The sequence below is a fragment of the Silene latifolia genome, chromosome 11 (assembly GCF_048544455.1).
Source record: "Silene latifolia isolate original U9 population chromosome 11, ASM4854445v1, whole genome shotgun sequence".
NCBI lineage: Eukaryota > Viridiplantae > Streptophyta > Magnoliopsida > Caryophyllales > Caryophyllaceae > Silene > Silene latifolia.
Window position 1 is genome coordinate 85,953,798 of NC_133536.1, and position 10,533 is coordinate 85,964,330.

The 10,533-nt window shown below is 35.9% G+C and overlaps 2 long non-coding RNA genes across 4 annotated transcripts; one reads left to right on the forward strand and one right to left on the reverse strand.

The window, feature by feature from the left end:
* The first annotated feature begins 1,628 nt into the window (after positions 1 to 1,628).
* LOC141611784 (uncharacterized) lies at positions 1,629 to 5,198 on the forward strand. Of its 3 annotated transcripts, none has more exons than XR_012528740.1 (3): positions 1,649 to 2,003; positions 2,452 to 3,995; positions 4,071 to 5,198. It is a non-coding gene; the product is annotated as an uncharacterized LOC141611784 (long non-coding RNA). The 3 variants fall into 3 exon arrangements; XR_012528739.1 differs by having other exon boundaries at positions 1,659 to 2,003; positions 2,452 to 2,635; positions 3,128 to 5,198; XR_012528738.1 differs by having other exon boundaries at positions 1,629 to 2,003; positions 2,452 to 5,198.
* Positions 5,199 to 5,352: 154 nt separating this feature from the next.
* On the reverse strand, positions 5,353 to 8,520 carry LOC141611785 (uncharacterized). Its single transcript, XR_012528741.1, has 2 exons — positions 8,334 to 8,520; positions 5,353 to 6,582 (listed from the first exon to the last, which is right to left on the reverse strand). It is a non-coding gene; the product is annotated as an uncharacterized LOC141611785 (long non-coding RNA).
* Between the last annotated feature and the right edge of the window lie 2,013 nt (positions 8,521 to 10,533).

Consider the following 10,533-nt stretch of genomic DNA (forward strand, 5'->3'; position numbering starts at 1 on the left):
TTTCTCGTTTTCCTTTTTTTTTTTAAAGATCTGAGTAATTGTGTAGTTGTGTGTTTGTTTTGTAGTTGTTGTGTTGTGTTTGTAAACGTGTGTATTTGTGTCTTTTTTTTTCTCTTTTTCTCGTTTTCCTTTTTTTTATATTTTTTTGTTTGTTTTTTTTTTCTTATTTGTGTTTAAAGACAATTACCACATTTTATTCTTAGATCTAAAAAAATATATAGTAGATTATTGAAAAATAATCATATTGTCATGTTTTTTATTATTAGATCTAATAAATATACTTATTTTCAGATTTACACTCGTATTCTATACATTTTTGTCAGATTTACACTCCTAATTCTATAAATTTACACTTGTATCTCCTCACATTTACACTCGTATTTCTCTTAAATTTACACTTGTATCTCCTCACATTTACACTCGTATTTCTTTAAATTTACACTCATATTTCTTAACATTTACAGTCGTATTTCTTAACATTTACACTCGTATTTCTTTACATTTACACTTGTATTTCTTTACCAAAGTTGTACTACATGGTGGTTGATATGAATTGACTAAAAAATACAATTTTTGTTGATATTTACACTCATAATTCTTTAAATTTACACTTGTATTTCCTCACATTTACACTCGTTTTATTTAAATTTACATTCTTATTTCTTTACATTTACACTCGTTAAAATTATATAAATTTGCACTCATATTTTTTGTGGATATGAGTTGGTGGGGAAGGACGATGATGGTGGCGTTTTTTGGTAGTCGGACTAAATTTTTACTCGTAAAGGAAAAAGTTACACTTATAAAGGACTAAAGTTACACTCGTAAAGGACTAAAGTTTTACTCGTAAAACATCACATTTACACTTGTAAAATGTTATAATTATATAAATTCAAATTTTGCGTCACAAAAAATCAAATTTACACTCTTAAAATGTTACATTTACACTCGTAAAACATCACATTTACACTTGTAAAATGTTAAAATTATATAAATTCAAAATTTCCGTCACAAAAAATCAAATTTACACTCTTAAAATGTTACATTTACACTCGTAAAACATCACATTTACACTTGTAAAGTGTGAAAATTATGTAAATTCAAAATTTCCGTCACAAAAAATCAAATTTACACTCTTAAAATGTTACATTTACACTCGTAAAACATCACATTTACACTTGTAAAGTGTTAAAATTATGTAAATTCAAATTTTCCGTCACAAAAAATCAAATTTACACTCTAAAAATGTTACATTTACACTCGTAAAACATCACATTTACACTTGTAAAACTCATACAACATTACATTTACACTTCTGAAATCTGGAACTCAAAACTGATTAATTATGGGCTAGAGAGAGAAAGAAAAATTAATTAGTGTATAGAAATTTGATTAGTGGTAATTTTTTTTTGGTAATTTTCAATCTCAACCACCCATCTCAATCCACCCATCCACATTTTTTTCCTTTTCTTTTTAATAGCCTTTAATCAAATTCATCTCAACCATCCAATGAGTCCATCCAATGGCCCTTAGAAGGACTTATGGACTCAATTGGGAAGGAGGACTCATTAGAACTCCCCTCTCTCTCTCTCTCTCTATATATATATATATATATATATATATATATAGGGCGAGATCCCGTACGAACTGGAATTTAGTACGAACCGTACGAACTACCCCAGGTTAATAAAACACGCGCATTCTTTGTATTCTCCTCCTTCTCTCTCATTCTTATCCGCGACTATCAGTCTACCACCACACCCGACTTCCCTCTCCCTCATCCACTACCACCACCGCCACCACTCGTCAGAGCTTCTAGTCGACCGTCGGGCATGGTGTTATCTGTCACCAACCGTCTCATTTCACTACCATCATTTCATCTCCAACTTCCGTTTATTTAACATTCTCGCTCCTGCTTTTACTCTACGCAGTCCATCGCTACGACGCTACACCTCCCCTAACTCCATTGTTAAGCCTCCATATTCAGTCCATTATCAAAAAAGGTAAGCTTTTATTCCGACTTCTATTTCCCTTTTTCATGAATAGTATCTACAAAAATTAGGTTTTACTAAACAATTGGAATTCAAAAAATTAGGGTTTACTGATTGATTTAAAATTGTATTTTGTCAAACAAATGGAGAAATGAACAAGTGAAGAAGTAACCATATTTATTCTGTTGTGGTAGATCGTGGATACACTAAATACCAGTCCGGATACACATGATATTCCTGCTGGATGCACAAATCGATTTGTGTATCTAATATTAATACCATGTGTATCCAGTAGTAATACCATATGTATCTGGCAGTAGGTGTGGTCGTGCCATGTTGCTACAGTTTACAAGCTACAATCTGTTGATACTCTAGATAATCTCAAGGTTAGGTTAGGTCTCTAATTCCTCAGTTTCAATATTGATTGGCCTCGTATTCTCTAACTCCTATTATTGCTTAGTCTAAAACAGACGGATCAAACTACTTCTCAAAGCTAAGCGAAACTACGGTATTACTGCCAGATAGATAGGAGGAACTGTGTAATGTCAGCTGAGATTGCAATGGCAAGAGAAATGGCATTCAAAAACAAGCTTCAAAAACTGTCTATGGAGTCCAGTTGTAGCACCGATCCATTCCACCCTCAAGTAACTCATTACCCTTTTCTTCATTATTCATTCTTTGAGTTTTTTTGTTGTCGAGTTTTATGGTCGATAGTAGACTAGTAGAGTGAGGAGACTAGTTTATAAGTCGGGTTGGCGGTAGGCCAGTCTTATTGCCAAATGGTTTTAAAATGAGTTTTAGATCAGGTTGTGTGTGGTCTTTAGTCAATGTATCTATGCTCTACTGTTTGTGATTGTGATAGTTATATTAGTTGAACAGTGCTTTACTCTTGTCTTGGTTTAGAGATTGATGGTGGGCTTTTTAAGGTTTGAATTAAAGAGGTTAAGATGACGAGGAAAAATAATCTCTCCGTCCCAGTCATTTGTTTATCTTTTATTAAATACAGCTCACAAAGAATACGAAGGTAAACAAATGATTGGGACGGAGGGAGTATGATAGTCATTTGGTAGTCTCTTCAGACATGTCGATATCATCTTTGCTGTTATTTTCACAACTGTTAGTTTTGCATTTCGCAGAGGAGTATCCATAGCGTAATTGATTGATTGCAGCCCTTGGGATTGCACGATTTTTTTGTTTCATTGATGTAAAGCAGACTAGTCATTTGATCCATTCCGTCCTTTGTAGTTATATAATACTTGACCAGGTATTTTGACATCTCCATCCTGACTTAGACATCATTATCACATGTTTCTTGACTTGCGCACGCACAAACCGGTTTAATATTATACATGGAACAAACCGTACAATTCATTTTGAGCGCATGAAATTTGTAGCACATATATTTCTCGTCACTTGAAAAAATTACATGCCAATCCACTGCAGCTTGCCTATCTCTAGTAGGAGCTTAGCTTCAAGGACTCAGTTGATAATGTATTGAATTGCCACCTCCTTGTATTTGCATTTCGCTTCGTTAAGATTTTTTCAAGAGCCACCATGCTTCTACTTGCAGTCTGTGTTTTGCTTTTTGAATCTGCTTGCAAAATTTTGGATTAAAAGGATCAATTTGATGCAATATGCTTAAAGTTGATGCAAATTCTGGATCTCACCCTTTCTCTGTATTCTGACCGTCGATATTTCTCAATAAGTTTTGTTTTAGTCTGTGCTGTTTCCAAATCCATGAAAGCTTCTGATAATGTTTGGATTTGCTTCATACAACAAATCCAAATAAGCCAAAAATAAAAATATCAAATGGAGAATTACATAAACTTATTAAAACATTAGATTTCAGACATTCAATTTTACACATACTTTGGCTCTAAATGATCCCTTCAGTGTTGCAGTCATCTTATCAAAGTCCGAATTGCTACAGCGAAGAAAATGGTCAGAGGGATTTCTTCTGCTCGGACATGGAAACCCCACTTCTGCAAAAACTATAAACAGAAAGTAGATTATCTATCAGTTTAACATTCTATTTTTCAGTTTGTTTTGAGCACGTAATTTTCTTACATAACTGAACAGCATTTGCAGAGTTGCCAAGATAGACTAATTCTCTAGAAAACAGCAGGCAAAGATCATCAAACAAAGCAAAGACTTCACCACTTGGCTGATTAATTGAAGAAATGACGGTTCTTTGCCCATATCGAGCCACGTTCCTGAGAGCATGTACTACAAAGAAGGCTGATGCGCTGTCAAGCCCATTGGTGAGCTCATCGAGAAACATGGGTCGAGGTCGTGTGAGTATCTCCAAGCCAATGCTCATTCTTTTTGCTTCACCGACACTTAAGCCTCTGAGATCATAGATATCACAAACCGCGGCTACTGCTGTGCATCATAGATATCACAAACATCAGGCCACCCACGACAAAGATTCGATTGTAATCTTTAAAATCCTAGCATCATTTTGTAGATCTGGTTTTTTGGATTTTCATTTTTTAATGTTGATGGTGGTTTGGTGGCCTGATGGTGGAGGTGTGAAGGTTAGGAGGTACGTCATGGTGGCAGCGTGGCTGCAAAGTGGCGGTTGTAAGGCCAGAGGCCGATGGTGGGGTGTGGGGGCTTGCTAAGATAACAACTGTCGATGTGGTGGGTGTGGTGTTAGTTAAAGGTATGTAGTGGTGATGGTAGTGTGCGTCTAGGTGATCAGCCATGGTAGTAGTCCGAATAGCATGTGTGGCGACATTATGTTGCAGTCATATGGGAATGAAAAGGCGTAAGCTGAAAAACTGTTTAGGAACCACTTCAAAAATGATAGCTAGATTTGCCGATTATAATTATACCAAGCTTAAAGTCTTCAGTGATCCCAGCTTTTAGATCATCAACTCTGACTATGATTCTTCCGACTCTGACATGCTGCTGATCATTGCATCAGTTATTCAGTTAAGAGATCAAGTTCAGGTGGGCCACTAATATAAGTATATAATGCAAAATGAGTCATATTTGTTACAACAAAGACTGCATTTATTTGAGGAAATTGTGTTTAGGTTTGTGCTCTAGCTTTTGGTACTCTACATTGTGGAATGTACACATTAAGTCGTTTTTTTATCAAACCCCTGTTCTGGGTTTCATATAATGATTTATTCTAATGTAAAAACAACTCTGTTGTTTGGTCTTGGTTTTCTCATTCTAATGGAAGATTAATTAGTATTATTCCTCTTTTTACATAGAACTTCCTGTACAGAATTTTCCACCACTTTATGTTTCTAACAATTGCCTCTGAACAAGTCCCACTAATTTTACAGTATATGTGAAAGATACTTATGGTGAAAAAGTAATCAAATGTAAAAGACAGCTGCGAAAAATATTAATTAGGAGTAACTAACTATAAGAACAAAGATAACTTTACAGTTTACACACGATCATTCAATGGCATTGCATCAGTCTTATGGCTCAAATACCCATTTCCCTCTGCATCAAAGCTTGCATGGACACTACACAACACATACACAACAATCGCCAGGCCCGAAAAGAATCCAAACCGAATATAGGACGGTCCATCCAGAGAACCTAGCAAGAAGATGTTGAGAAATATTGATAGAGCTGGTATCCAAGGTGTAAGAGGAACTCCCCAAAACTCGGGTTTCTTTGCTTGAGGAACTAGGCAATGGAATAAGTGTACAAGGGCAATGGCAACAATGGCACATAACATGAGCATGACGTCTTGCAGTTTACCGGGTTTAACATAATGCTATAGTAATGTGAATATTGTGGAGGTTAGTGAAAAAGCGAGGAGGAATGATAGTGTAGGGCGAGGATTAGTTGTCCCGGGTGTTTCCAGTCGATAGCTAAGTTTTTGAACCAAGGGTGCATTGACACATCTTCCTTTATTATGAATCTAGCAACTTAAAAAAGTGTACCTAATTAGCTAAAGGTAAATATTTAACAACTTAAAAAAGTGTATCTAGCTAGTTAGATGCATGTATTTAGCAACTTAAAGGAGTGTATCTAGCAACTTAAAATAGTGTATATATAGCTAGCAAAAGGTAAGTATCAAGCAACTTAAAAGAGTATATTTAACTAGGTAGAGATAAGTATGTAGTAACTTAATGAGATCAAACAAAATAAATCAATATTTTTAATTTATAAACAAAAGTTTTCACTAGTTAGCTCATCCCAAAGTGAGTGTTGTCACTTAAGCTGATCTTTGGGACAGTTACGGCAGCTTCACGGAATACAAGCCCTAACGCGACAAGACAGATAATAATCCCAAACATTGACATTAACATCATATTTCTCCTGCCTTTCAAGTCGAAAAACATCATGCTAATGACGGTCCCCAAGGCATTGAGGTCGGACGTAATGAGAGAGATCGCCATGGCAGTGGAGTTAGAGGCAATGCCAGCAAACTGAACAATCACGGGGCTGTAGTACATAACTGTGTTGATACCAACACATTGTTGGGCCACTTGGACCGTCACACCAGCTGTTAAACCCCTATGCACTACTTTGTTTCCCAAGGCTGTTTTCACTTTGGTGTCATCCTGCTCGTGTCTGACATATCTCCTTCTATTGCTAGCTTGTCGTCTATGGACTACTAGTAGAAAGCAATGCAAAACAAGGAAAAATTTAATAAAAAACGGCATGTTCTTTTCTAAATTTCACACGCGCGATTACATGCCACCACAGAAATCTACCATTGACCAACTTTGATCATACTATTCCACTAGAGACAGAGAAAAGCGCTACCTAATAGAAGTATCAATTACGAATCACCCAACTAGTCTATGATAAAAATGAATGAATCAGCGAACAACATAACAAGTCTTTATAGAGCATAGCCTAAGGTTATCATCCTTCATCCAAAGCCTAAGCTACCCAACTAGCCAACATTTTTTTTGTAAATATTGCACTCTGATTGCTGAGCGGATCTTGGCATTCAATTTCATCGCAAAGCCATATTATTCAAGCAATAAAGGTTCCATAAAATACGGATTCCCTTTAATCTTAAGTATATAACGCCAGTTTAGGTAGCAGAAAACTCTTCGGCCTAACTTTAACAAAAGAACAGACAGATAAACACTAGTAAATGTACACACGAATCACTGTCACACAAATACACAATGGCTAATGGTCAGATACACATATTTACTTAACCAGATACACATGTAAAGTACCCCTAGATACACATATTGTGTTGTGTATCTACAAGTATTAATTTGTGTATACGGAGGGATTAGCTTGTGTATCCGTCATCCAACTAAACTACCACAGCCCACCAACACCACCAAAACCCCAGGAATTCATCGCCACCTCACACACCACATCAATTGGTTACCCCAACAAAGTTCCAATACGGATTCTAAACTTCCAATATAGATTTCATCACCGGTATAATATATACTACTCCTGATGAAAAGATCAAGCATTGCAACCAAACTATAAGTTGAACCCTATTCCCGCCATCAGCCCCGACAACCATTTAAACCTACATAGGCGACATCTCCGGTGACACCACATTACACCGCCACCATCACTACCGACTTATACCACATATGTTATCATACACGGTATTACTATATTATTACCTTATATACACATGGGGTTACTACTGGATACACAAATCGAATTGTGTATCTAGTAGTAAGACCACGTGTAACCGGGCTGGTATTTTGTGTATCTACTGCCTCACTACGATCCACCAAGCCCACCACAACCCATTACCACTGCTGCCGTCACCACCACCACCATACCAACACCACCATGATGTCGACCCTGAGGATATCGTCGCTAACCAGTATCATACTCCCTTCACTGACCTCCGATCACATATCAGACTTATACCACTAAACCACACCACCATACTCACACCCACAACTAACACTAGACTGACCACCGCCTATCACTTAGCCCCGCAGCCACCAACGACTACACCAGCCACTCATCTTCGTCACCCCCATTTTTTATCACTACCACGAAACCCCCATGCCCAACGCCCCTCCTCTCTCCACCACAACAGAAAACCCGTTAAACATCAAGCCGCAACACCTACAACTCCATCGCTGCTTAGACTCGCACAACCTCGTCACTATGGCTCGATGGACGCGCCTTCACAACCACCATAGATCTCAATTATTTAAAAAAAATTGTGATTTGAATCATAAATCTATGAGAAACAAAGAAGAATTTAAAAAAAAATAACATTATTGGAAGATATCGAGTCAAATGGACTCAATTTCGACCGAAATGACTATAATTGTGGTGGTGGTGGTGCGGCAAACACATAGGCGATACGGTTAAGATGGCGAGGAGAAAGAAAAAAAAAAAGAAGAAAGGGAGATCAAGTACCACCGGCGAGCAGGTTGTGCGCCGACAAAGTTTATGTCGGAGTTACGGCGACGGTATGATGGTTGTGACCTGATATTAGTGAAAGTTGTTGTTAGAAAAATGATAACAGTAGGTTAACAATTTGAGTTTGTTATTTGCGAGGAAGAGAGTTTAACGTGGGCCGCTAACTTCTAGATCACATCTTAATCTGACGGTTGTTATTAAGTTAAATGCAGATTCGCGGTAATTTAGTTAAATGACAAGATCCGATTCTATATATATATATATATATATATATATATATATATATATATATATATATATATATAGAAATTGAATCTCGTGAAGTGACCCTTCTTAGGGTGAAATTTTGAACTCATTCTATACCATTGGATCTAAATATTATGACTCGTAAGATGATCCACGTGTCCTATTTAATTCCAACAAACACACGCACATTTCATTGAATAACATTCATTTACGCATTTCGTTGGATAACACTCTTTCTCTCTCTTCAAATCATCTTCGTCCGCCATTATCACTGAGCTTCTCGTCCGCCATTATCACTGAGCTTTCCTACCACCATTATCTTTAGCTTTCGACCTCCGTTATCAGTGAGCTGAGGTTTTGTACTGCATTATCATCACAAATTAGGTATTTTCGATCTACTAATTTAAGGTTCGATTCATCTTCCTTTCATTCTGTATTTTTCAGTTTAATTTCCAAACTTATTTAGTTCGTCAAATTATTGTTGTTATTATGCAGGTTTTGATCGCTTTGTGAGCATAATCGAACACAGTAGGAACACATAAAATCAATTGCAGTCGATTTCTCCGCATTTTCGTATGTTCATTTCTATTTCTTTACTAGATTTTGATTTTTTTGCTTATTTAGTTAAATTTTAGGTTATAAACTTCATTAATTAGGTTAAATAAGGAGTTTTGCTCTTGTTTCACTATTTTCCTTCATTCGATTTTCATCGATTTTTTATGCATTCTTATCTCGCTTAATTATTCTTTGAATTGAAGTTTCATTGTTATTGTTCATTGTTAGTTATTGCCGATTTCATGTTTACCTGCTTAATGTTTAGGTTATAAACTTCATTAATTAGTTAAATTTTAGGTTATAAACTTCTTTGAATTGAAGTTTCATTTTTATTGTTCATTTTTCACTTGGACTTAATGTTTGCCATCTGTTTGTTAAGATTCGTTTACCTGCTTTTGTGAAACCTAGAACTTATTTTGTGAATCTAGAAGGTAAATTTGTGAAACCAATAGCTTATTGTTATATTATCTTCAAACTTGGCCTTAATGTTTGTCATCTATTTGTTAAGATTTGGTTTACCTGCTTTTGTGAAACCTAGAACTTATTTTGTGAATCTAGGAGGTAAATTTGTGAAACCAGTAGCTTATTGTTATATTATCTTCAAACTTAATCTTACTTCTGTTGTTGTTGCTTGAGTTCTCATTGAATAAGGTCTGCGATTATTCAAAGGTTTGCATAATTACAGAGTTTTGCATAAATTACACTAGCTACTTTGTCTTCTTTTGTTGTTGCTTGAGTGTTCATTGAATAATGTCTGAGATTACAAAGAACCAGAGAAACAAATTAAGAAGAAAAGAGCAAAATAGATGATTTTAACCACTTATAATGACCAAGTTTCACAAAAGAAGCCCTTAGATTTACTGAATAAGGTCTGAGATTCACAAACCAGGGTCTGTGAATTCACCAAATAAAGGTATGAGCAAAATAGATGATTTTAACCACTTATAATGACCAAGTTTCACAAAACAAGCCCTTAGATTCTTGAATAAGCCCGAGATTCACAAAACAGTGCGTGAATTCACCAAATAAAGGAATGAGCGAAACAGATGATTTTAACCACTTATAATAGCTAAGTTTCACAAAACAAGGTCTGATATTCACTAAACAAGGTCTGAGATTCACCAAACAAGGTCTGACAATCTAAACCTTTTTATTTGCCCGGTTTTTGTGCTTCCTAGATCTAATTTTGTGAGGAATTTGTGCTTCCTAGGTCTGAGAATCTCCTTCACCTTTGTTTATTTTCCCAGCTTGTTAGTCCAACTACCTAGGAATTAGTGTTTTGTATTTTCACATTTCTTTTGTTTATCTAATATTTGTATTTCACTTGTTTCATAGACAAGTATGACACCTTGGTGCAATGGTTGTGTTGTTAATCTTCTTGACGAAGATCAAAAGT